The 26,462-nt window shown below is 51.0% G+C and overlaps 1 non-coding gene across 1 annotated transcript; it reads right to left on the bottom strand.

The window, feature by feature from the left end:
* Positions 1-22,243: 22,243 nt before the first annotated feature.
* TRNAS-ACU (transfer RNA serine (anticodon ACU)) lies at positions 22,244-22,325 on the bottom strand. Its single transcript has one exon. It is a non-coding gene; the product is annotated as a tRNA-Ser (tRNA).
* Positions 22,326-26,462: the final 4,137 nt, after the last annotated feature.

The following is a 26,462-nucleotide window of genomic DNA, read 5'->3' as shown; positions in this document are numbered from 1 at the left end:
TGAGACAAGCGTACCAGAAAGCCAAAGAATAAAATGAATGCTCACGGAGGGAGGGGCGACTGACGACTGTAGCTATCCCACAGTTCCCGCACTCTCCGAAAACCATTTGAATTCTTGGCTGAGCTCCCAAAGCCTGAAGGGTCAAAAACATTGTCGTGGGTGGTTCAGGGTATATGTCGTTGCCTCCCTCCACTCGTGAAAGGAAAGAGAAAAAAAATCCTTTCTTGCCTTTTTCCAATGTCACCGTATGTCTACTGGATGCTGCTGGCAGACATGGTGCTACAGCGCTACACAGCAGCATCCCCTTCCCTTCCCTTCCCTTGCAGACGGCAGACAGTACAGTAGGACTGGTATCTGTCATTGTCATCCTGTGAGTGCTCCTGGCTGGCCACAGTGAGGTCGGCCAGAAGTGCCTGGGCAAAAATGGGAATGACTCCCAGCTCATTCTCTTCTTTAAGCTTTGTCTAATGGACATTCAGTCCTGCCTGGACTATCCTAGCAGCTGGAGGCTGCGCTCCCCTCCCCCCTTTGATCTCTGCTTGCAGAAGCAATAAAGTCAGTGTTGTTTGAAATTCCTGCATTCTTTATTACTTCATCACACAAATGGGAGGATAACTGCCACGGTAGCCCAGAAGGGGTAGGGGAGGAAGGGAAGCAATGAGTGAGGCTAGAATGACATGCAGCTCATACTTTCTGCCATACTCCTTCCTAGACAGTCTCTTCCCATTCTGTATGTGTGAAACTGATTGTTCCTTCCTAAGTGGAGCACTTTGCATTTGTCTTTATTGAACTTCATCCGGTTCACCTCAGGCCATTTCTCCAATTTGTCCAGATCATTTTGAATTTTGACCCTGCCCTCCAAAGCAGTTGCAATCCCTCCTAGTTTGGTATCGTCCGCAGACTTAATAAGCATACTTTCTATGCCAATATCTAAGTCGTTGATGAAGATATTGAACAGAGCTGGTCGCAAAACAGACCCCTGCGGAACCCCACTTGTTATACCTTTCCAGCAGGACTGGGAGCCATTAATAACTACTCTCTGAGTACAGTTATCCAGCCAGTTATGCACCCACCTTATAGTAGCCCATCTAAATTGTATTTGCCTAGTTTATTGATAAGGATATCATGTGAGACCGTATCAAATGCCTTACTAAGTCTAGGTATACCACATCCACCGCTCCTCCCTTAGCCACAAGACTTGTTGTCCTATCAAAGAAAGCAGTCAGATTGGTTTGACATGATTTGTTCTTTACAAATCCATGCTGGCTATTCCCTATCACCTTACCACCTTCCAAGTGTTTGCAGATGATTTCTTTAATTACTTGCTCCATTATCTTCTCTGGCATAGAAGTTAAACTAACTGGTCTGTAGTTTCCTGGGTTGTTTTTATTTCCCTTTTTATAGATGGGCAATATATTTGCCCTTTTCCAGTCTTCTGGAATCTCTCCCGTCTCCCATGATTTCCCAAAGATAATAGCTAGAGGCTCAGATACCTCCTCTATTAACTCCTTGAGTATTCTAGGATGCATTTCATCAGGCCCTGGTGACTTGCAGGCATCTAACTTTTCTAAGTGATTTTTAACTTGCTCTTTTTTTATTTTATCTTCTAAAATTACCCCCTTCCCATAAGCATTCACTTTGTTAGACATTTGTTCAGACTTCTCAGTGAAGACCAAAACAAAGAAGTCATTAAGCATCTCTGCCATTTCCAAGTCTCCCGTTACTGTCTCTCCCTCCTCACTGAGCAGTGGGCCTACCCTGTCCTTGGTCTTCCTCTTGCTTCTAATGTATTGATAAAAAGCCTTCTTGTTTCCCTTTATTCCGATAGCTAGTTTCAGCTCATTTTGTGCCTTTGCCTTTCTAATCTTGCCCCTGCATTCCTGTGTTATTTGCCTATATTCATCCTTTGTAATCTGACCTAGATTCCATTTTTTATATGACTCCTTTTTATTTTGTAGGTCATGCAAGATCTCGTGGTTAAGCCAAGGTGCTCTTTTGCCACATTTTCTATCTTTCCTACCCATAGGAATAGCTTGCTTTTGGGCCCTTAAGATTAATGTCTATTAATCTTTTAACTAACACTCTCTCTCTTTTCTTTTCTAATAAATTTTAGCTTAGTTAATAAGAATTGGCTATAGCATGTATTTTGGGTGAGATGTAAGTTGACTGGTGAGTCTTACCCACATGCTCAGGGTTTAGCTGATCGCCATATTTGGGGTCAGGAAGGAATTTTCCTCCGGGGCAGATTGGCAGAGCCCTAGAGGTGTTTCACCTTCCCCTGCAGCGTGGGGCATGGGTCAATTGCTGGTGGATTCTCTGCAGCTTGAGGTCTTCAAACCACAATTTGAAGACTTCAATAACTCAGACATAGGTTAGGGGTTTGTTATAGAAGTGAATGGGTAGGGTTCTGTGGCCTGCTTTGTGCAGGGGATCGGACTAGATGATCACATTGGTCCCTTCTGACCCTAGAATCTATGAATCTATTAATCTAAGTTATAATTGAACCTGGGTATGTGGCTGATCCTTTGGGATCGGAAGAATCTTTTCTTTTATATGATGAAGTAAGATTTTCAGGAATCATCATCATATCTGACAGGTGTGTCTGGATGGAGGCCTGAGGTTGCGTACTTTAAGGGAACTGCGTGGTTTAAACTTCTAAGTAACCAGTGAGGTACTACAGAAGCTGTTTTGTGCTGGCTTGGTAAATCTAAGTATTGAAATAACCACCAGCGTTTGGGATTTGTCTGCCCTGTTTTGTTTGCAGTTCACCCTGATTGAGTGACCTCAGCTAGCTCCCACGGGCAGCACCGTCACACCTACATCCTGGTTGTAGGGGTCCGGGGGATCTTAGGGGCCTTGGGGTGCACAGAGGCATCCTAGGAGTCTTAGGGGATTTGTGGGGGCCCAAGATACCTATGTCCAGGCTGTAGGGTTACCAGGCGGTCTTAGGAGTTCGGGTGGGCACAGATACGTATGTCCAGGCTGTATCGGTCACAGGGGGGATTAGAGGTTTTGTGAGGAGCACAGATATCTACGTCCAGATTGTAGATGTCCCAGGGGGCTGTTAGGGGGGTTGTGGGAGTGCAAATACCTATGTCCAGGCTGTAGGGGTTCCTGGGGGGTTAGGGGGTTTCTGAGGGGCACATATATCTACGTGCACACTGGAGTGTCCCAGGGGGCTTATGGAGTCTATATGGGGTACAGATACCAATGTCCTGGCTGTATAGGTCCCTGGGGGGCTTAGGGGGGTTGTGGGAGGCACAGATACCTAAGTTCAGGCTGGAGGGGTCTCCAGAGGGCTTAGGTGTTTGTTGGGAGGCACAGATACCTACGTCCAGGCTGCAGGGGTCCCGAAGGCGCTTTGGGTCTGTCACAGACTGTGGGAGAGTCTGGTCCTGCACCCCTCTTCCTGGGACTCACAGTGACTCTCAGCCAGCCAGTAAAACAGAAGGTTTATTGGACAACAGGAGCGAAGGATACAGCAGAGCTTGGAGGCACAAGCAGGACCCCGCAATAAAGTCCTTCTGGGAGTTCAGGAAACTTAGTTTCCAGTTTGGGATTCCCTGAATTCCAACCATCCAGACGAAAAGCGAAACTGAACTAACCCAACTCCCTCCAGCCAGCCCCTTCCTGTGTCCAGCTTCCCGGGCAAAGGTGCTGACCCCCTCCCGCCTGCCTAGCCCAGGTTACAGGCTGAGCACGTGTCCGGTCCTAAAGTCACCCTCTGCTCTCCCATCCCCCACACAGACAGTCCCCACTCCATCACAGTAATGCCCAGTGCATTTCCCGCATGGAGCAACAGTGACACCGTGTGGTCACGCAGGGTAATGCACAGAGCATTTCTGTCATAGAGAAACAGTGGCACCGTGTGGCCACCCAGGGTAATGCCCAGAGCATCACACCTACGTAGAGGCTGTAGAGCTCCCTGGGGGGCACTGGGGTCGTGGGGGGCACAGATAGCTACGTCCATTCTGGAGGCATTCCGGTGGGGATTAGGGGCTTCATGGAGGACACAAATCTCTACATCCGGGCTGGAGAGGTCCCTGGATGGCTTAGGGGGTTGTGGTGAGCACAGATACATACATCCAGGCTGTAGTGGTCCCTGAGGGTTTAGGGAGTTGATGAGGGGCACAGAAACCTATGTATGGTCTGGATGGGTCCCTGGGGGACTTAAGGGGTTGTGGTTATGCAGATACCTACATCCCGGTTGGAGGGGGCCCTGGGGAGCTTATGGGGTTTGTGTGTCATACACACACCTACAACCAGGCTGGTGGGGGCTCTATGGGTCTTAGGGGGCTTGTGGGGGGCAGAGATACCTATGTCCAGGCTGCAGAAGTCCTGGGGAGGGCTTAGGGGGTTCCTGGAGGTCACAAATATCTACATCCATGCTGGAGGAGTTCTGGCAGTATTAGGGAGTTGTGGTGGGGGGCACAGATACCTATTTCGAGGCTGTAGGGGTCCCAGGGTTGCTTTGGGGCATTTTGGAGTACAAATACCAATGTCCATGCTGTAGGTGTCGCTGGGAGGATCAGTGGGTTCATGAGGGTGCACAGATACCTACGTCCAGGCTATAGGGATCCTGGGGGGTGGTCTTAGGGGGTTGTGGAGGGCACAGATACCTTCATCCAGGCAAGAGGGGTCCTGGGGGCCTTAGGGGGTTCGTGTTGGGCACAGATACCTGCGTCTAGGCTGGAGGGGTTCCGGAGGGCTTACGGGGGTTGTGGGGAGCTCAGATAACTATGTCGAGGCTGGAGGGGTCCCATCATGGCCTAGGGGGTCTGTGGGGGGCACAGATACCTGCATCTAGGCTGGAGGGGTTTTGAGGGTCTTAGGAGGGTTGTGGGGGCAGATACCTATGTCCACGCTGGAAGGGTCCCGTTGTGGCTTAGGGGATTCGTGGGGTCAGAGATACCTATGTCTAGGCTGGAGGGATCCTGGGGGGGATTAGGTGTGTTGAGGGGGGAACAGATACCTACGTCCCAATTGTAGGGTGCCCTTGGTAGCTTAGGAGGTTTGTGGGGGTCACAGATACAAACATCCATGCTGTAGGGGTCCCAAGGGTCTTTGTGGGGTTCTGGGGGTCACAGATACCTACCTACAGGCTGGAGGGGTCCTGTGGGTCTTAGGGGGTGTGTGCGGCATACAGATGCCTACATCTGGGCTTGTGGGTTCCCTGGGGGGCTTAGAGGTTTGCAGGGAGCACAGATACCTTTTTCCAGGCTAGATGGGTCCTGGTGGGATCAGGGGGTTGTGGGGGGGGGGCACAGATACCTATGTAAGCAGAAGCAGGATGAACTCTACCCTGACATCTGGTGGTGAATTATGGCAAGTGTGGAAACGAATTTCAGGGACTGATCGTGTTTGCATAGGCACACCCACCCCGCCTGACACAGCCACGGCAGCCTGGGATGGTTGCTTTGGCAGCTGTGGTATCCCCAGTTTATTTGTTGTTGGGGTGTGAGATGTGGAGTGTTGTCACCCTGATTGTGTGGATGAGGAACTGTGAAACTGCTTTGAGACAGGGATTCTCACCATCAATTGAGTGGCACTCGCTAGACAAGGGAGTGGGCTCCTTCGGTGAACCAGAAACACCATTTGCACATTCTTTTCTTTTAGCAATTGAATAGCAGAGTTGATTTTTGATTCTTCTAAGAATTGAAGTTGTAGTTTCCTGAGCTGAAATTGCTAAATAGCTGTGCTAGTTAGTGGGGGAATCTGAAACTATATTGCAGAGCAGAACAGCTGATGGAGAAGAGTAGTTTGTTGGATGGTTGGAGTGGCCCATGGAGTGAGGTGAGCTGAGCTGAGCAGTTCTTGGGGACAGCTGGAACAGATCACAGGTTGGCTGGTAGAGCAGAGCAGCTGGTGGACTGAGCTCAGCAGTTCGTGGGGAAGGCGGAAGCAGAATCCCATGGATAGGCAGGGCAGTCGGTAGTGGACCATGTAAGGTGCCCCTTTCTACCCAGGCTGGCAGGGGGAAAAACCCTGCAGATAGACACTTGAACTCTAGTGCTGCGGGACTGTGGGTGATTTTGGGGTTGCTGGACTCTTGAAACATTTGAGGTATTGGACTTTGGAGTCTTGGGGTGATTTGGGGATTGATAGACTCAAGAGCCCAGGGAAAAGGACATGGCCTAGTTGAGGTGTTTTCCAAATTTAATGCTATGTTGTTTATCTTACGTTATTAAACATTTCCTGCTACACCCAGACTCTGTGCTTGCGAGAGGGAAAGTATTGCCTCTTTGAGGCACCTAGGGGTGCGTATGTAAAATTTTCCCATGTCACTGGTTGGGGGCTGAAGCTGGTTTTCATTACGTTGTAGGGAAGGGACCCCTATGTATTGAACCCAGTCCTTGCTGCTATCAGTTCAGCCTGGCAGAAGGGTTCCACTTACGTCCAGGCTGGAGGGGTCCCTGGGGGGCTTAGGGGGCTCGTGGGGGCACAGATACATAGGTCCATGCTGTGGGGGTCCCTGGGGGGCTTAGGGGTTTGGTGGGGGGCACAGATACCTACATCCAGGCTGCAGGGGTCCCGGAGTGGCTTAGGGGGTGTAACGGAGTGTGGTGACATCCGGCCTGGCACCCCTCTTCCTGGGACACACAGTGACTCAGCCAGCCAGTAAAACAGAAGGTTTTTTTGGCCAGCAGGAGCGAAGGATACAGCAGAGCTTTTGGGCACAACCAGGACTCCTCAATCGAGTACTTCTGGGGGTTCAGGAAGCTTAGTTCCCAGTTTGGGATTCCCTGAATTCCAACTACCCAGCTCCAAACCAAAACTGAACTAACTCCATCCAGCCGGCCCCTTCCTGTGTCCAGTTTCCCGGGCAAAGGTGCTGACTTGGTGAGGGGCACAGGTACCTATGTATGTCCTGGAGGGGTTTCTGGGGGTCTTTGTGGTATTGTAGGGGACACAGATACCTACATCCAGGCTATAGGGATTCTGGGGGGGGGCTTAGGGCATCGGGGGGCACAGATACCTACATCCAGGCTGGAGGGGTCCCTAGGGGCTTAGGGGGTCTGTGGGGGGCACAGCTATGTACGTCCAGGCTGGAGAGGTTCCGGGGAGGATTAGAGGGTTTTGCGGATGGCAGAGATACCTATCTCCAGGCTCTAGGGGTCCCTAGGGGGGCTTAGGGTTTTTTTGGGAAGCACAGACATCTATGTCCAGGTTGAAGTGGTTCCTGTGGGGTTTAGGAGGTTCCTGGGGGGCACAGATACTTAGGTCCATGTTGTAGGGGTCACCAGGTGGATTAGGGGTTTTCTGGGGGGCACAGATACATACATCTAGGCTGTAGGGATCCCTGGGAGGCTAGGGGGTTTGTGGGGGGACAGAGATACCTACATGCTGGCAATAGGGCTTCCAGGGGGAATTAGTGTGTGGGGGTGCACAGATACCTAGGTCCAGGCTGGAGGGTTTTCGGGCGGGGGGCTTAGGCAGTTTGTGAGGGGCACAGATACCTGCATCCAGGCTGGAGATGTGCCTGGGGGGCTAAGGAGGTTTCTGGTGGGCACAGATACCTACCTCCAGGCTGGAGGGGTTCCTCAGCACTTAGGGGTTGTGGGGGACACAGATACCTAAGTCCAGGCTGGAGAGGTATGGGGGGTCTTATGGGGTTCGGGGGGGCACAGATACTTATCTCTAGGCTGTAGGGGTCCCTGGTGGGCTTAGAGGGTTTTCGGGGGCCCCAGATACCTAAGTCCATGCTGTAGGCGTCCCTACAGGTGCTTATGGGTTCGTGGGGTGCACAGAAACTTATGTCCAGGCTGGAGTGGTCCCGGGGGGAGTTGGGGTTTCGTGGGGGGCACAGATACGAACCTCCAGGCTGTAGGAGTCCCAGGGGGGCCGTGGGGGTACAGAGACCTACATCTAGGCTGGAGGGGTCCTGGGGGGTATAGGGGGTTTGTGGGGGGCACAGATATCTAGGTCCAGGCTGTCGGTGTCCCGGGGAGATTAGGCGGTTCACTGGGGGCTCAGATACATCCAGGCTGGATGTGTCCCGAGGAGCTTAGGGGGTTCGTGGGGTGCTCAGACACCTGTGTCCAGGCTGTAGGGATCCCTGGGGGCTTAGGGGGTTCGTGGGGGTCACAGATAGGTACATCCAGGCTGAAGGGGTCGCTAGGGCATTTAGGGGGGTTGTGGGAGCACAGATATCTACGTCCAGGCTAAAGGGGTAATGGGGGTGCTTAGGGGATCAGGGCAGACACAGATATCTACGTCCAGGGTCTAGGGGTCCCCAGGAGATTGGGGGTTGAGGGGGGAACAGATACCTACGTCCTAGCTGGAGGGGTCCTGGGTGGTTTAGGAGGTTCGTTGGAGTCACAGATACCTACGTCAAGGCTGTAGGGGTTCCTGGGGCGTTAGGGGGCTTCTGGGGGTCACAGATACCTACGTGCAGACTGGAGGGGTCCTGGAAGGCTTAGGAGATTTATGGGGGGCACAGATACCAACTTCCTGGCTGTAAAGGTCCCTGGGGGGCTTTCCGGGTTCGTGGGGTCATAGATACCTACATCCAGGCTGTAAGGGTTCCCATGGGGATTAGGGGGTTTATGGGGGGCACAGATACCAACGTCCTGGCTGTAGATGTTCCTGGGGTGCATAGAGGGGCTGTGGTTGTACATAACCCTACATCCAGGCTGTCGGGGTCCCGTGGGGGACTAGGGGGTTCGTGGGGAGCTCAGATACCTACGATCAGCTATTTGCTGGGCAGGCTCCGCTCAACTGCTCTCCTCTCACTGCTCCTGCGGGGGCTGAGTGATTCCCCCCCCAAACAGCCTCAGGGTTCGGGGAGGGAGGTTAGGGGGAGGAGAAGCGATACAATACGGTAATAACAGTAATAATGATAATTACTGCAGCCAGGAGAGGTGAGGCATTTTAGAACTCGTTACTCAAAAAACTGAATTTAAGCATAAGACAGAAATAAAATGATGAAATGCACAGACCTGTTAAAAAGCTCCCGAGACGGGAACTTCAGCCCCACATCTTCTGCCAGGGTCCCGGGCTTCTCCTCCCTGCCCCAGGGTGGCTCCTCTCCCCCTTCATCCCCCCCAGTGCAGCTCCTGCTGGGGTCTGGGCTTCTCCCGCCTCCCAACCCTGTATGGCTTCTCCTCCCCTGCCCCAGCTTGGCGCTTCTCCCCCTTCCTCCCCCCACTGCAGCTCCTGCAGGGGCCCGGGGCTTCTCCTCCCCCCCGCTCCCTCCCCAGCGTGGCTCCAGCTCAGTCCTGGGCTTCTCCCCGACTCCAGCTCGGCTCCTCTCCCCTCCCCCGCCCCCTGCCGGTATCTGGAGCTTCCCCTCCCCCCAACCTACCACTGCCCCCAGCCCCAGCGTAGCCGGGCTCCCTGGGGCACCCGATGCTGCTGTGGCCGGAGCCGAGCCTGGCGGGCGGGGAGCAGTGATTCACACGGACGCCATGGCAGAGCCATCACCCCGAGAGGTGTGGGGCAGCCCCAGGAAAGCGGGGCAGGCTGTGCTGCTGCTGGCTCTGCACCCCCGCCCACCCCGACCCCTGAGGCTGTTTGGGGGGGGACTCAGCCCCCGCAGGAGCAGGGAGGGGGGAGCAATTGAGCAGAGCCTGCCCAGCAAACAGCTGATCGCAGCTGTGCGCAGGCTGCCCCCAGGGAAAAGCTCAGCTGGACATAGGTATCTGTGCCCCCATGAACCGCTAAGCCCTCCAGGGACCCCTCCAGTATTGACATAGGTATCTGTGCCCCCCACAACCCCCTAAGCCCCCCAGGGACCTGTACAGCCTGGAAATTGTCACCTGTGCACCCCATAAACCTCCTAATCCCCCTGGGACCCGTCTAGTCTGCACGGAGGTATCTGTGACCTCCAGAAATCCCCTAAGCCCCCCAAGACCCCTCCAGCCTGGAAGCAGGTATCTGTGCCCCTCACAAACTGCCTAAGCCCCACCCTGGGAACCCTCCAGCCTGGACCTAGGTATCTGTGCCCCCTCAACACACTAATTCCCCCTGGAAGCCCTATTGCCTGCACATAGGTATCTCTGCCCCCCACAAACCCCCTAAGCCTCCCAGGGACCCCTACAGCCTAGACGTATGTATCTGTGCCCCCCAGAAAACCCCTAATCCACCCGGGGACCCCTACTGCATGGACCTAGGTATCTGTGCCCACAGGAATCCCCTAAACCCCCCCCCAGGAACCACTCCAACCTGGACATAGATATCTGTGCCTCCCAAAAAAACCCTAAGCCCCCCAGACACCCCTAGAGCCTGGAGATAGGTAGCTCTGCCGTCTGCAAAACCCCCTAATCCTCCCCGGAACCTCTCCAGCCTGGATGTACATATCTGTGCCCACCCCACACCCTCTAAGCCCCCCGGGACCCCTCCAGCCTGGATGTAGGTATCTGTGCCCCCCTGATGCCCTAAGCCCCCCCCAGAATCCCTATAGCCTGGACGTAGGTATCTGTGTCCCCTACAATACCACTAAGCCCTCCTAGGGACCCCTCCAGGCCTTACGTAGGTATCTGTGCCCCTCACCAAGTCCCTAAACCCCCAGGGATCACTGCGCTCACCACAACCCCCTAAGCCGTCCAGGGACCCCTCCAGCCCGGACGTAGGTATTGGTGTCCTCCACGAAGCCCCTAATCCCCACCAGGAGCTCTACAGCCTGGACACAAGTACGTATGCCCCCCACACACCGCCTAACTCCCCCAGGGTCCCGACCATCCTGGTTGTAGATATCTGTGACCCTACAAACCCCCTTAAGCCCCCCCGGAATGCCTCCAGCCTGGACGTAGCTATCTGTACCTCCCATGACCCCTAAGCCCCCCAGGGATCTCTACAGTAGGTGTGATGCTCTGTGCATTACCCTGCGAGGCCACACAGTGTCACTGTTGCTCCATGCGGGAAATGCTCTGGGCATTACTGTGATGGAGTAGGGACTGTCTGTGTGGGGGATGGGACAGCAGGGGGTGACTTTAGGTGAGGGACAGGACCTAAGCCTGTAACTCAAGCTAGGCAGGGGGGAAGGGGTCAGCACCTTTGCCCGGGAAGCTGGACAAAGGAAGGGGCCGGCTGGAGGGAGTTAGTTCAGTTTTGGTTTGGAGCTGGATTGTTGGAATTCAGGGAATCCCAGACTGTGAACTAAGCTTCCTGAACCCCCAGAAGGACTCGACTGAGGGGTCCTGGTTGTGCCCAAAAGCTCTGCTGTATCCTTCGTTCCTGTTGGCCAAAAAAACCTTCTATTTTACTGGCTAGCTGAGTCACTGTGTGTCCCAGGAAGAGGGGTGCAGGGCCGGATTCCACTAAACTCTGTGACACCCCCTAAGCCCCTCTGGGACCCCTTCAGCCTGGACCTAAATATCTGTTCCCCCCACAAACCCCCTAAGCCCCCCAAGGACCCCTACAGCCTGGACCTAGGTATCTGTTCCCCCCACGGACCCCCTAAGCCCCCCAGGGACCCCTACAGCCTGGATGTAGGTGGACCTTTCTGCCAGGCTGAACTGAGAGCAGCAAGGACTGGGTTCAATACATAGGGGTCCCTTCCCTACAACGTAATGCAAACCAGCTCGAGCCCCCACCCAGTGACATGGGAAAATTTTACATACGCACCCCTAGGTGCCTCATAGAGGCAATACTTCCCCTGTCGCAAGCACAGAGTCTGGGTGTAGCAGAAAATGTTTAATAACGTGAGATAAACAACATAGCATTAAATTGGGAAAACACCTCAACTAGGCCGTGTCCTTTTCCCTGGGCTCATGAGTCCAGCACTCCCCAAATCACCCCAAGGCTCCAAAGTCCAATATCTCCAATGTTTCAAGAGTCCAGCAACCCCAAAATCACCCACAGTCCCACAGCCCCAGAGTTCAAGAGTCTATCTGCAGAGTTTCCCCCACTGCTAGCCTGAGTAAAAGGAGGCACCTTACGTGGTCCACTGCCGACTGCTCTGCCTCTCCATGGGACTCTGCTTCCGCCTTCCCCACAAACTGCTCAGCTCGGTCCACTAGCTGCTTTGCCAGACAACCTCTGAACTGCTCCAACTTTCCCCAAAAACTGCTAGGCTCACCTCACTCCATGGACCACTCTCACAAATAGCCCCTTTCTGCCAACTGCTCTGCTGTACAGCTTCAGACTCCCCCACTAACTAGCACAACTTTTCACTGATTTCAGCTCAAGAACCTAAAACTTCAATTCTTAAAAGAATCAAAAATCAGCTCTACTATTCACCTGTTAAATGAGAAAAAGGGGCAATTGGTGTTTCTGGCTCACCCAAGGAGCCCACTCCCTTGTCTAGCGAGTGCCACTCAATTGATGGTGAGAATCCCTGTCTCAAAGCAGTTTCACAGTTCCTCATCCACACAATCAGGTTGACGACATTCCACATCTCACGCCCCAGCAACAAATAAACTGGGGATACCACAGCTGCCAAAGCAACCATCCCAGGCTGCCGTGCAGTGTGAGGCAGGGTGGGTGTGCCTATCCAAACACGATCAATCCCTGAAATTCTTTTCCACACTCGTCATAATTCACCACCAGATCTCAGGGTAGAGTTCATCCTGCTTCTGCTTACATAGGTATCTGTGCCCCCTACAACCCCCTAATCCCACCGGGACCCATCTAGCCCAGATAAAGATATCTATGCTCCCCACAAACCTCTAAGCCCCCCAGGGAACCCACAAGCCCAGATGTAGGCATTTGTATGCCCCAAAAACCCCCTAAGACCCACAGGACCCCTCCAGCCTGTAGGTAGGCATCTGTGACCCCCAGAACCCCACAAAGACCCTCGGGACCCCTACAGCATGGATGTTTGTATCTGTGACCCCCACAAACCACCTAAGCTCCCCAGGGCCCCCTACAATCGGGACGTAGGTATCTGTTCCCCCCCAACACACTAATCCCCCTGGGAACCCTCCAGCTTAGACGTAGGTATCTCTGACCCCACGAATCCCCTAAGCCACGACGGGACCACTCCAGCATGGACATAGGTATCTGTGCCCCCACAACCCTCCTAAGACCCCCCAAACCCCTCCAGCCTAGACACAGGTATCTGTGCCCCCCACAACCCTGCTAGGTCACGATGGGACCTCTCCAGCCTCAACATAGTTATCTGTGCCCTCACAACCCCTCTAAGACCCCCGGAACACCTCCAGCCTAGACGCAGGTATCTGTGCCCAACACGAACCCCCTAAGGCCCCCAGGACCCCTCTTGCCTGGATGAAGGTATCTGTGCCCCCCACAAAACTCTAAGCCTCCGCAAGATCCCTATAGCCTGGACATAGGTATCTGTGCACCCTCAAGAACCCACTGATCCTCCCAGCAACCCCTAAAGCATGGACGTAGGTATCTGTACCCCCAAATGCCCCAAAGCAACCCCGGGACCCCTACTGCCTTGAAATAGGTATCTGTGCCCCGCCCACAACTCCCTAATACCCCCAGAACCCCTCCAGCCTGGATGTAGATATTTGTGACCTCCAGGAACCTCCTAAGGCCTCCCCAGGACCTCTCCAGACTGGACATAGTTATCTCTGCCCACCACAAACGACCTAAGACCCATAGGGCCCCCACCAGCCTGGTTGTAGGTGTGTGTATGCCACACAAACCCCCTAAGCTCCCCAGGTCCCCCTCCAACTGGGACGTAGGTATCTGCGCAACTACAACCCCTTAAGTCCTCCAGGGACCCCTCCAGACCATCCGTAGGTTTCTGTGCCCCTCACCAAATCCCTAAATCCCCAGGGACCATTGCAGCCTGGATGTATGTATCTGTGTTCACCACAACCCCCTAAGCCATTCAGGGACCTCTCCAGCCCAGACGTAGATATTTGTGTCCCTCATGAAGCCCCTAATCCCCACCGGAACGCCTCCAGCCTAGGCGTAGCTGTCTGTGCCCCCCCACTACCCCTAAGCCCCCCAGGGATCTCTACAGCCTCTACATAGACGTGATGCTCTGTGCATTACCCTGCGTGGCCACACGGTGTCACTCTTGCCCATGCGGGAAATGCTCTGTGCAATACTCTGTGTGGCAACATGGTGTCACTGTTGCTCCATGCAGGAAATGCTCTGTGCAATACTCTGTGTGGCCACACGGTGTCACTGTTGCTCTGTGAGGGAAATGCTCTATGCATTACCCTGCATTGCCACACGGTGTCACTGTTGCTCCATGCGGGAAATGCTCTGTGCATTATTGTGATGGAGTAGGGACTGTCTGTGTGGGGGATGGGAGAGCAGGGGGTGACTTTAGGACTGGACACATGCTCAGCCTGTAACCTGAGCTAGGCAGGGGGGGGGGCCAGCACCTTTGCCCGGGAAGCTGGACACAGGAAGGGGCCGGCTGGAGGGAGTTGGGTTAGTTCAGTTTTGGTTTTGGTCTGGGTGGTTGGAATTCAGGGAATCCCAAACTGGGAACTAAGTTTCCTGAACTCCCAGAAGGACTCGATTGCGGGGTTCTGCTTGTGCCTCCAAGCTCTGCTGTATCCTTCGCTCCTGTTGTCCATTAAACTTTCTGTTTTACTGGCTGGCTGAGAGTCACTGTGAGTCCCAGGAAGAGGGGTGCAGGACCGGACTCCCCCACAGTCCGTGACAGACCCTAAGCCCCTCCGGGACCCCTGCAGCCTGGACGTAGGTATCTGTGCCCCCCACCAAACACCTAAACCCCTTGGAGACCCCTCCAGCCTGAACTTAGGTATCTGTGCCCCCCACAAGCCCCCTAAGCCCCCCAGGGACCTATACAGCCAGGACATTGGTATCTGTGCCCCATAGAGACTCCATAAGCCCCCTGGGACACTCCAGTGTGCATGAAGGTATATGTGCCCCTCAGAAACCCCCTAACCCGACAGCAACCCCTACAGCCTGGACGTAGGTATTTGTACCCCCACAACCCCCCTAACCTCCCTGAGACATCTACAATCTGGACATAGATAGCTGTGCCCCTCACGAAACCTCTAACCCCTCCTGGGACTGATATAGCCTGGACATACGTATCTGTGCCCACCCGAACCCCTAAGACCCTCTGGTACCCCTACAGCCTGGACATAGGTATCTTGGGCCCCCCAAAATCCCCTAAGACTCCCAGGATGCCTCCAGCCTGCACATAGGTGTCTATGCCCCCCACTAACCCCGTAAGCTCCCCTGGTACCACTACAGCCTGGATGTAGGAATATGTGCCCCCCACGAACCCCCTAAGCCCCCCTGGGATCCCTAGAGCCTGGAGATTGGTATCTGTGTCCCCCCTAAAACTCTCTAAGCCCCTCAGGAACCCCCTATGGCCTGGACGTAGCTATCTGTGCACCCCAAGCCCCTAAGATCCCCCGGACCCCTACAGCCTGGATGTAGGTGTGACGGTGCTGCCCGTCGGAGCCAGCTGAGGTCACTCGATCAGGGTGAACTGCAAACAAAACAGGGCAGACAAATCCCAAATGCTGGTGGTTATTTCAATACTTAGATTTACCAAGCCAGCACAAAACAGCTTCTGTAGTACCTCGCTGGTTACTTAGAAGTTTAAACCATGCAGTTTCCTTAAAGTACCCAGCCTCAGGCCTCCGTCCAGACACACCTGTCAGATATGATGATGATTCCTGAAAATCTTACTTCATCATATGAAAGAAAAGATTCTTCCGATCCCAAAGGATCAGCCACACACCCAGGTTCAACTATAACTTAGATCTTACCCAAAATACCTGCTATAGCCAATTCTTATTAACTAAGCTAAAATGTATTAGAAAAGAAAAGAGATAGAATGTTAGTTAAAAGATTAATAGACATATAGACTTGAATTCAATTCTTGAGGTTCAGATTCATAGTAGAGATGAGCTTTTAGTTGCCAAAAGTCCTTAGGTTATAGTCCAATTTCCATATTCAGGGTGGCTCTAGTCAATGACTGGGGATCTCAATCCTTGTGGCTTAAGGTTTCCCCCTCTTGAAACCCAAAGCAGATCTGAGATGAAGAAGGATCATGTCCCAGGTTCTTATACATTTCCAGCAGCCTTTCGGCCTGAGAAAACAATAGGCTTAACTCTCCTTCCAAACATCCTGGCAATTAGTATAGGGTAATTTATCCATCAAACAGTTCAAATACAGGTTACCACAACCTTCAAAGAGACACATAGACAATAATACTATTTCACTCAAGTATCATCATAAATGTTAATATTCCTTTTTTGATCTTTGAATTAAAACTATAGCAACAGACAAGACTTGTTTGCTTACATCACAAGACCTGAGCAAACATCTCCTCTTCTACCTCTAACACTGCAGACTTGCATTTCAAAGCTCTGTTCATTTTCATACCTTGCTAACCAGTCCTTAAGGTTCACCCACGGGTCAGGTCAGTCGGTGAAGTGAGTTAATTAACTCTTTCTGGCCCTGTCACCTTTCAATGAGATATTAGATTATACTTATAATGTCACAGTCATGGTGAGTCGACTGCTGCAGCTCCCCGTAGACTCTACCTGCGTCTCTCACCGAGCTGGAGTACAGCAGTCGAGGGGAGAGCACTCGATGTGTTGCATCTACACTAGATGCAATATATCAACCCCCGCTGGATCGATCGCTGCCCACTGATTCGGCAGGTGGTATAGACATACTCTGAGTATCTGGTGATCGGAGCTGGACCCCGGAGGGGGACACATTGAAGGAATTCAGGGGTTAAGGTGCCTCTATTGTCAACTGTCAGGGCTGCTGTGGCTCAGAGGAGGGTGCTTGACTGCCTGGCAGGCTTAGGCGCCGCGAGCCTGAGAGGCAGGAGAAGTGAAGCGGCCACGGTGTGCTCAGGGTGCTCTTGCTCAGAGCAGGGGTGAGCTGGGGCAAGGGGGGTGCCACAGGGCAGAGCGGGGAAGTTACCACAAGAGGGACGCCTCAGGGTGGAGGGGGGGAGCTGCCATGGATGGGGTGCCTCAGGGCGGGGGCTCGGGGGGGGAGGCGCAAGGTCGAAGTTTCGCCTAGGGCATGAAACATCCTCGCACTGGCCCTGCCCCATGCCCTGCCTGCAGCCAGCCCTGCACCCCCTGCCCTGCCCTGCCCGCAGCCAGCCTCTGTCTCCAGCCAGCCCTGCACCTTCTGCCCTGCCCGCACCAGCCGCATCCTCCCTGCCCTGCCTGCAGCCAGCCCCACAGCCAGCCCCTGACACACCCCCTGCCCTGTCTCCAGCCAACTCCTGCCACACCCTCCTGTGGCCCTGCCCAAAGCCAACCAGCCCCCACACACCCCCAGTCTGCACCAACCCTGCACCCCCTGTCTGCAGCCAACCCTGCACCCCCTGCCTTGTCTCCATCCAACCCCTGATGCACCCCCCTGCCTGAAGCCAGCCAGCCCCGCACCCCTTGCCCTGCCTGCAGCCAGACCCTCCTCTAGCCAACCCCATGTCCACTGAGGCCCTGCAGTTCCCAGGGCAGTAACCCTGCACATCTGCTTCAATGAGGGGGGCAGGGAGCAGCTGGGACCCACACATGTGCACACCCTAGGGTGACCAGACAGCAAGTGTGAAAAATCGGGACGGGGGTGGGGGGTAATAGGATCCTAGATAAGAAAAAGACCCCAAAATTTGGACTGTCCCTATAAAATTGAGACATCTGGGCACCCTAGCACGCCCCCAGGACTCCTGAGTTCCATTACTGCATTTCCTATTGGTTCCACTGCTGGTTGTTTTCCTTTTTCAGTGAGACTTTGGCCAAGTTGCTCCCCCCTCTAGGGCTCTGTCCCCAGCAGTCAGATGGGGATTTCATACTTTCCCGCTATTGGAAAGTGCTGGGAGAATCCCCCAGCAAAAGCTGCTCTGAAAGTGCTAAGCAGCATCTGACCATTCAAGGTCGGAGCTCACTGCCCGGGAGGAGTGTTTGGCTCTGGGGTTTCACTTCAGCCCAGTCTAGAGAGAGGGGCTCAACCATGGAGTTTGGCTCAAGAAGATCAAGTCTCCAATTTGTTAAGGGCATTTTGAATTCTAATCCTGTGCTCCTAAGTGCTTGATGTCAGTTGTAAATATTAGAAGCATGCTTTCCACTGCATTTTCCAAATCATTCATGAAAATATTGAATAGTACCGGACTGCGGACTGATCTCTGCCGGACCCACTAGGTACACCCTCTCCGTTGGACAGCCAAACCTGGAGAAGGGCTCCTGGAGTCTGGGCTTTCAACCAGCTCTGCACCCACATTACACTGATTGCAGCTGGACTGCATTTCCCTCGTTCATTTGTGAGAATGTCCTACAGGACTGTGTGAAAAGCCTTAGTAACACCAAGCTAGATCCCATCTACCGTTTACCCACCTCCACCAGGCCCGGAACCCTGCCAAAGAAGGAAAGAGGATTGGTTTGGAATGATTTGTTCTTGACAAATCCATGTTCACTTGTCCTAAGAACCAAATTATCCTGTAGGTGCTGTTGACAAACTGAGTGTTTCAGAATGTATTGCAGGATCTCTCCAGCTATGGCAGTGAGGCTAGCTAGTCTGTAAGTCCCAGGGGTCTCTTTGTTCCCCTTTGAAAGATAGGTCCTGTCTTGTTCATGGATGGGAAGATGTTCTTTTTCAGGGATCTCAGACGAGAACCGAGGCACAACACCTGGTTTCTTAAGGCCACAAAAACGGAGGCAGGAGCCTCTTCTTTCCTGCTGGCAAAGAACCCAGGTACCTAAAAGACAGGGACTCATATCCCTGAATGGGCATTAAAAAAGGCAGTGGTTAAAAAATTTGGCCTCCACCATTTCCTGTTTCCACAGACTAGACATTTTAGCAAACTTTAGAATTCCTTGGTGCTAAAACACCGTGACACTCCCCTTTCTCCTTCACAGAGGGCTTTAACACCCCTTCTCTCACTCAGGCTCACAACTGCCCAGAGTTCGAGAATTGTTCCTGTTCCCATTGGACAGATGGGGAGGAGCCTGAGGTCCAGAGAAGGGAAGTGACCTACCCAAGGGCCTATACAGCAAGGCGGTGGCAGAACCAGAAGGAGAAGCCACCAGTCCTGACTCCTGTTCTAACAGACAACAAACCCCCCAGAGGCAGGGATAGAGCTCAGGAATCGAGATGGTGGGGAAATTTCATTGAAACCGTTTCTGTTCGAAAATCCATTCAGACTAAACCAGTTTGTTTCTCGAAATCATAACAAGTGGGATGAAAGTTCTTTGGAAAAAGATTTTATTGCAAAACAAAAGCATCTCCTGTTTGTCACAGTGTGTTAAATTGTCTCCTCGCACACAAAGAGGAGACACTTAGATCTTGAAAATTAGATAAGATTCTTCAGTCTGAGCTAAGTCGTTGCTGCTCTTAACAATTTCAAATAAAAAAATACAAATAAAATAGACTATTTCAGCTATTCTATTATGTCCTAATCTGCTCTGAGTAAACGTGATAGGACACCTCATATTATGCCCTACTCCTAGTGACACTCTCCAATAGATCCCCATCCTCCACCCACTGTGAGGTAGGTAGGAGTAGATCATTATTATCCCTACTTGAAAGATGGAGAAGCTAAGGCTGAGAAAGGAGAATCGACTTGTCTTAGGTCACCCAGCCAGTCAGTGGTAGAGTTGGGAATAGGACCCAAGAGCCCTGATTTTCAGACTAACCATTGGATCTTGAATTTCATCCATTGAATGACCTGAGTAAAGTGCTCTTAGATGAGCTCCAGACCAACAACAATGACAGTAATTATTCAGCAAGTATTTGAGGAGAACTGCAATGTTAGAGAGAATCAAGAACTGCTCAGAGACAATTAATGCAGAGAAGCAGCAAAATTCACCAAACATAGAACTGGTTCTGACTTATTTCCTTGGTCTTAAAAGAGACCAACAAGGACATGAATCTCCTCCCTGTCAATAACCTCCTGCTCAGCCAATCAGGGTAGAGACTGAGGCTGAAGGTTCTCACCAGAGAGCCCAAAGGATGGCCCAGGTCACTGGTGGGGATCACTGCCCGAGCGCTATATCAGACTCACATTTTTGGGTGGACCTCCCACAGTGGGAGCTGCAGAGCACTCCCCCGCAATACACACCCACCCACACACACACACACACTCACTTCCTGATGTTGGAAGGGGAACAAGAGAAAGGACAAAAGAAGCAAGAGACAAAGAGAAAGGAGGGAGGGATGGATGGAGGAAAAGGTGAAACAAAAAGGACAAACCTCAATGTCCCCAGTGATTCTAAGGGACAAAATCCCAGGTGCAAAATAAAATTCTACCTCTTTAAGCTCGTGTTTTCCATGCCTAGAATTCAACTGTCACCAGATGGATCAGAATGAACAGGTTTCAAACCTCCAGGAGTCTCTTACCTTCTAAACAGGGATGGCTGTTTTCTAGTAAAATCACTAAAAGGGAAGGAGAAAACTCAAAAGAGGTTTCTCCTGGCGCTCATGTCCATGAACCTGAATACTCTCTCAGTTCTCAGAGAGAGACCTGGAGAAGGAGACTTGCTGAAGCAAAGCCACAGGGGTTTCCGAGATTTCCCTGGCCCCTCACCCCTGTCCTGCCTGGCTGATGTCAGCATCTCTCTGTGAGGTCACCACCTCCCCATCTCTTTTGACCAATAGTCTGAGGTCCTGCAAAAGGCCTTTGTGATGTCACTGGCACACCCCTCCCTTGCTGTGCCAATGTCCTGCCCCTGGCCAGGCCCTTTGGAGGTTTGAGCTACTCCCTGTGGATCACCCCACTCAAAGAACATTCGTTCTAGGCAGCAAGATGGCTAGACAGGAAAACACCAGATGCTGCTCCTAATGCTACACTCAGTTTTTCACAAATTAGTCGACTTTATGGCCAGAAGAGACCATTAGACCTCACTGGAAGGCATTTTTCTCCAGCCCTCAGAACATCTGGTGCCTCTTTGCTGACCCAGCTCCAATTTCACATATTTTTCAAATGATTACACCAAAACTGGAGGCAGTATTCCAGTATCAGTCTCACTGATGCCGTGTCACCTCCTGTGACATTATTGACATAATCTGTACCTGTATAGATCACCGTTGCGACCACTGTTCTATATTTGCAGCCAATATTGTAGAAAGGTTTTCATGTACGTAAGGGGTCTATGGAGAGGTTCTGATTGGCTGATTATAATTTGGCTATCTCTAGATGTGTTTCATTTTTGAAGTTGATGTTATGAATATCGGCTCTGTGCTGCCCGTATTCCAAACTTGTGCCATAATGGGGGACAGAACAGCCACCTTGCCAGAAGTGGCTTTACCAATAGATGGAACCTGGGATTTGAACTCCCAATGATCACACTGTGTTTGGGATCCGTTTGAATTCCCCTCCCAGCTCTTTGACACTTTTGTCTCCACTCATAGCAACTCTGATATAGGATTAAAGAAGTCAAAACATCATCTCCAAGCACAGACACCGGAGAATACTTCATCACATGACACTTTGAGAAGTGGATGGATAGAATGTGAGAGATAAACTGCCTGGCTCAGACAAAAGGTAACAGTTCTGCAGTGAAGGAGAAGGAGGGAATCTCTCTGTCACTCGTACACGGTCTAGTCTTCACAGTGCTCCCGACCTGGACAGTGAAGAACCCCCTCGGTCCCGCCGTGAGACTGAGTAACAGGAGGCCTGTCACCCGCCGTCCTGCATTCCTGGTGTCCAGCATCCCAGAGGGCCTCCCTGCCAGCCACGAAACACAACTGCCATCCGGATTCCCCAGTGCTGCTCCTCAATGGCTCTAAATCAGCCGGAGAGTGGAAGGTCCTGGGCATCGTGCCGGCACGTGGGATCCACTGCACCTGAACAGTGGGAAAAGGTTTCTGTGCTGGGACATCGTTTAGTGTTTTCCAGTTTCCAAGGGAGGGTTTATGGGCCTGAGCGTTAAGCTCCCAAAGCCAGTCACTGTTTCATTGTATTCATTATGTTTGCATTTTCCCCTGTTCCCCCAGTTTTCTGTACCTTTACCCTGACTACACTTACCTTTGTTTGTGCCAGACCACCTTATCTCCTCTTTATTTTATTTACAGCACATGAGGAGGGAGGCTAAATCCACTGGTGATAGAGACAGGAGGAAGCTGAGTTTGTATCTCCTGAGAAAAGGGGCTTTTTCCTTTCCTATTTCTCCCCTACCATTTCTAACGTTTTCCTTTGAAGCGTTGCCTTATTCAGCTTGCGGTAACATTACCTTTTGAGATAAAAACTACAAAATACAGAACTAGAGACATTTTTTAGAAATTTGGGATTTAGACATTTTATTTAAAGCAAGGGGGGGTGTCCAAGTTTCTGAGAAGGTTTTTGTTTGCAAGAAGCAACATTGTTGGGTCTGTTATTGTACCAAGGCGGGAGATGGTTGTCTATAAAAGAGGAATCAAGACTAAATGCATCCAATGAGGATGGGATTCGAACTCATGTGTGCAAAGCACAATAGATTAGTAATCCATCACCTTAACCACTCGGCCACCTCATCTGAACTGTAAAGAAAAGGGACAGCAGTAGAAATCTAAGGCCAACAGAGATAGGGACACTAAGGAGTTTCCCAATACTAAGCGTAAGCAGGGTCTGAATGAGCTCCCCCCTCACATCTAGTGAGGAGCTGGGGAAAGACTTCAGGAACAGACCATGTTTGCACAGACACACCTACTCTGCCTAACTATGCAGCATGGTGGGGCCACTTCCCCTAAATGACCAGCTTGGGATGGTGGTGGGTTAGAAATCACTTTAGGATTGAGTGGAATAAAATGTTTTTTTCCTTCCTGTATGAGTGAAGGGCAGCAGAACATACTTAGTCCGTCCTGATGGAGGGGTAGGTGGGTGAGGAATAGCTTTTATTGGACTGCAGAGAAGTGATTGAGGATGTCACCCTAAACCAGTGGTCCCCAAACATTTCACACTGTGCCCTCTTAGCCATGGCTGTGGCCCCTCAGAAGCCGCGATCAAGAACTGGGGCTGGGAGTGGGGCTGTTGCTTGCTGGGGAGAGGGGTGCAGACAGCGGTAAGGAGTTGAGGCTGGGCTGGGAGCCAGAGGCTCAGACTGAGGGTGGGGTTGGGGAAGAGCTGGGACCAGTATCTTAGATGCCTATATACAAATGCGAGAAGTATGGGTAATAAGCAGGAAGAACTGGAAATGCTAATAAATAAATACAACTATGACATTGTTGGCATCACTGAAACTTGGTGGGATAAAACACATGATTGGAACGTTGGTGTGGATGGGTATAGTTTGCTCAGGAAGGATAGACAGGGGAAAAAGGGAGGAGGTGTTGCCTTATATATTAAAAATGTACACACTTGGACTGAGGTGGAGATGGACATAGGAGACAGAAGTGTTGAGAGTCTCTGGGTTAGGATAAAAGGGGTAAAAAACAAGGGTGATGTCGTGCTAGGAGTCTACTACAGGCCACCTAACCAGGTGGAAGAGGTGGATGAGGCTTTTTTTAAACTACTAACAAAATCATCCAAAGCCCAAGATTTGGTGGTGTTGGGGGACTTCAACTATCCAGATATATGTTGGGAAAATAACACTGCGGGGCACAGACTATCCAATAAGTTCCTGGACTCTATTGCAGACAACTTTTTATTTCAGAAGGTTGAAAAAGCTACTAGGGGGGAAGCTGTTCTAGACTTCATTTTAACAAATAGGGAGGAACTTGTTGAGAATTTGAAAGTAGAAGGAAGCTTGGGTGAAAGTGATCATGAAATCATAGAGTTTGCAATTCTAAGGAAGGGTAGAAGGGAGTACAGCAAAATAGAGACAATGGATTTCAGGAAGGCGGATTTTGGTAAGCTCAGAGAGCTGATAGGTAAGGTCCCATGGGAATCAAGACTGAGGGGAAAAACAACTGAGGAGAGTTGGCAGTTTTTCAAAGGGACGCTATTAAGGGCCCAAAAGCAAGCTATTCCGATGGGTAGGAAAGATAGAAAATGTGGCAAAAGACCACCTTGGCTTAACTACGAGATCTTGCATGACCTACAAAATAAAAAGGAGTCATATAAAAATGGAAACTAGGTCAGATTACAAAGAATGAATACAGGCAAAACACAGGAATGCAGGGGCAAGATTAGAAAGGCAAAGGCACAAAATGAGCTCAAACTAGCTATGGGAATAAAGGGAAACAAGAAGACCTTTTATCAATACATTAGAAGCAAGAGGAAGACCAAGGACAGGGCAGGCCCACTGCTCAGTGAGGAGAGAGAAACAGTGACAGGAAACTTGGAAATGGCAGAGATGCTTAATGACTTCTTTGTTTCGGTCTTCACTGAGAAGTCTGAAGGAATGTCTAACAAAGTGAATGCTTATGGGAAGAGGGTAGGTTTTTATTTTATCTTCTAAACAGAGCAAGTTAAAATCACTTAGAAAAGTTAGATGCCTGCAAGTCACCAGGGCCTGATAAAATGCATCCTAGAATACTCAAGGAGTTAATAGAGGAGGTATCTGAGCCTCTAGCTATCATCTTTGGATAGTCATGGGAGACGGGAGAGATTCCAGAAGACTGGAAAAGGGCAAATATAGTGCCCATCTATAGAAATGGAAATAAAAACAACCCAGGAAACTACAGACCAGTTAGTTTAAGTTCTGTGCCAGGGAAGATAATGGAGCAAGTAATTAAAGAAATCAACTGCAAACACTTGGAAGGTGGTAAGGTGATAGGGAATAGCCAGCATGGATTTGTAAAGAACAAATTGTGTTAAACCAATCTGATAGCTTTCTTTGATAGGATAATGAGTCTTGTGGATAAGGGAGAAGTGGTGGATGTTGTATACCTAGAATTTAGTAAGGCATTTGATACGGTCTCACATGATATCCTTATCGATAAACTAGGCAAATACAAATTAGATGGGGCTACTATAAGGTGGGTGCATAACTGGCTGGATAACCGTACTCAGAGAGTAGTTATTAATGGCTCCCAGTCCTGCTGGAAAGGTATAACAAGTGGCGTTCCACAGGGGTCTGTTTTGGGACCGGCTCTGTTCAATATCTTCATCAACAACTTAGATGTTGGCATAGAAAGTACGCTTATTAAGTTTGCAGACGATACCAAACTGGGAGGGATTGCAACTGCTTTGGAGGACAGGGTCAAAATTCAAAATGATCTGGACAAATTGGAAAAATGGTCTGAGGTAAACTGGATGAAGTTCAATAAAGACAAATGCAAAGTGCTCCACTTAGGAAGGAACAATCAGTTTCACACATACAGAATGGGAAGAGACTGTCTAGGAAGGAGTATGGCAGAAAGAGATCTAGGGGTCATAGTGGACCACAAGCTAAATATGAGTCAACAGTGTGATACTGTTGCAAAAAAAGCAAACGTGATTCTGGGATGCATTAACAGTTGTGTTGTAAACAAGACACGAGAAGTCATTCTTCCACTTTACTCTGCACTGGTTAGGCCTCAACTGGAGTATTGTGTCCTGTTCTGGGCACAGCATTTCAAGAAAGATGTGGAGAAATTGGAGAGGGTCCAGAAAAGAGCAACAAGAATGATTAAAGGTCTTGAGAACATGACCTATGAAGGAAGGTGGAAAGAATGGGGTTTATTTAGTTTGAAAAAGAGAAAACTGAAAGGGAACATGATAGCAGTTTTCAGGTATCTAAAAGGATGTCATGAGGAGGAGGGAGAAAACTTGTTCACCTTAGCCTCTAATGATAGAACAAGAAGCAATGGGCTTAAACTGCAGCAAGAGAGATTTAGGTTGAACATTAGGAAAAAGTTCCTAACTGTCAAGGTAGTTAAACACTGGAATAAATTGCCTAGGGAGATTGTGGAATCTCCATCTCTGGAGATATTTAAGAGTAGGCTAGATAAATGTCTATCAGGGATGGTCTAGACAGTATTTCGTCCTGCCATGAGGGCAGGGGACTGGACGCGATGACCTCTCGAGGTCCCTTCCAGTCCTAGAGTCTATGAATCTATTAATGGCTATTAGCCATCCTGGGTAAGGAATGGTATCCCTAGCCTCTGTTTATCAGAGGGTGGAGATAGATGGCAGGAGAGAGATCACTTGATCATTACATGTTAGGTTCAGTCTGTCTGTGGCCCCTGGCATTGGTCACTGTTGGCAGATAGGTTGCGGGTTTGGATAGAACTTTGGTGTGACCCAGTATGGCCATTCTTAGGTTCTTATGAAGGGAGGGGCAAAGCCTCTTGGCAAAGTTTCTGTAGTGTAGTAGTTATCACGTTTGCCTCACACACAAAAAGTTTGTGGTTCGAAACCAGGCAGGAACATGCTGGCTTATTTTCCCAGCTCCTAGTGGCCTGTCCCTGCTGTTGCAGGAGCAGCAGTGATTTCTATGCTCAAAAGCTCTGTTATACTTCTCCCTCCTGCTTTTGTCTCCTCTCCCTCTCTGAATACCTGTGAAGTGGCTTTCCCCCTCCCCCTCCCCCTCCCCCTCCCCCTCCCTCCTGGAATGCTTGTGGGATGAAGGGGCTGGCTGAAGAGCAGAAGAGCTCCTAGGTGGACAAGGTCTCTGGGACTCTAATTAGGCAGCACTCACACCCCCAGAGCATGGACACTGCCCAAGGTGGAGTGTGACCCACCAGATGCAGCCAAGTCATCTCTAGTCGCAGGCCATGAGGAGCAGGCCCTTAACAGGGGAAGGGGCCCT

This window comes from Gopherus flavomarginatus, chromosome 2, assembly GCF_025201925.1.
Source record: "Gopherus flavomarginatus isolate rGopFla2 chromosome 2, rGopFla2.mat.asm, whole genome shotgun sequence".
NCBI lineage: Eukaryota > Metazoa > Chordata > Testudines > Testudinidae > Gopherus > Gopherus flavomarginatus.
The sequence above is the reverse complement of the archived record's forward strand: the minus strand, read 5'-3'. Positions and strand labels throughout refer to the sequence as shown.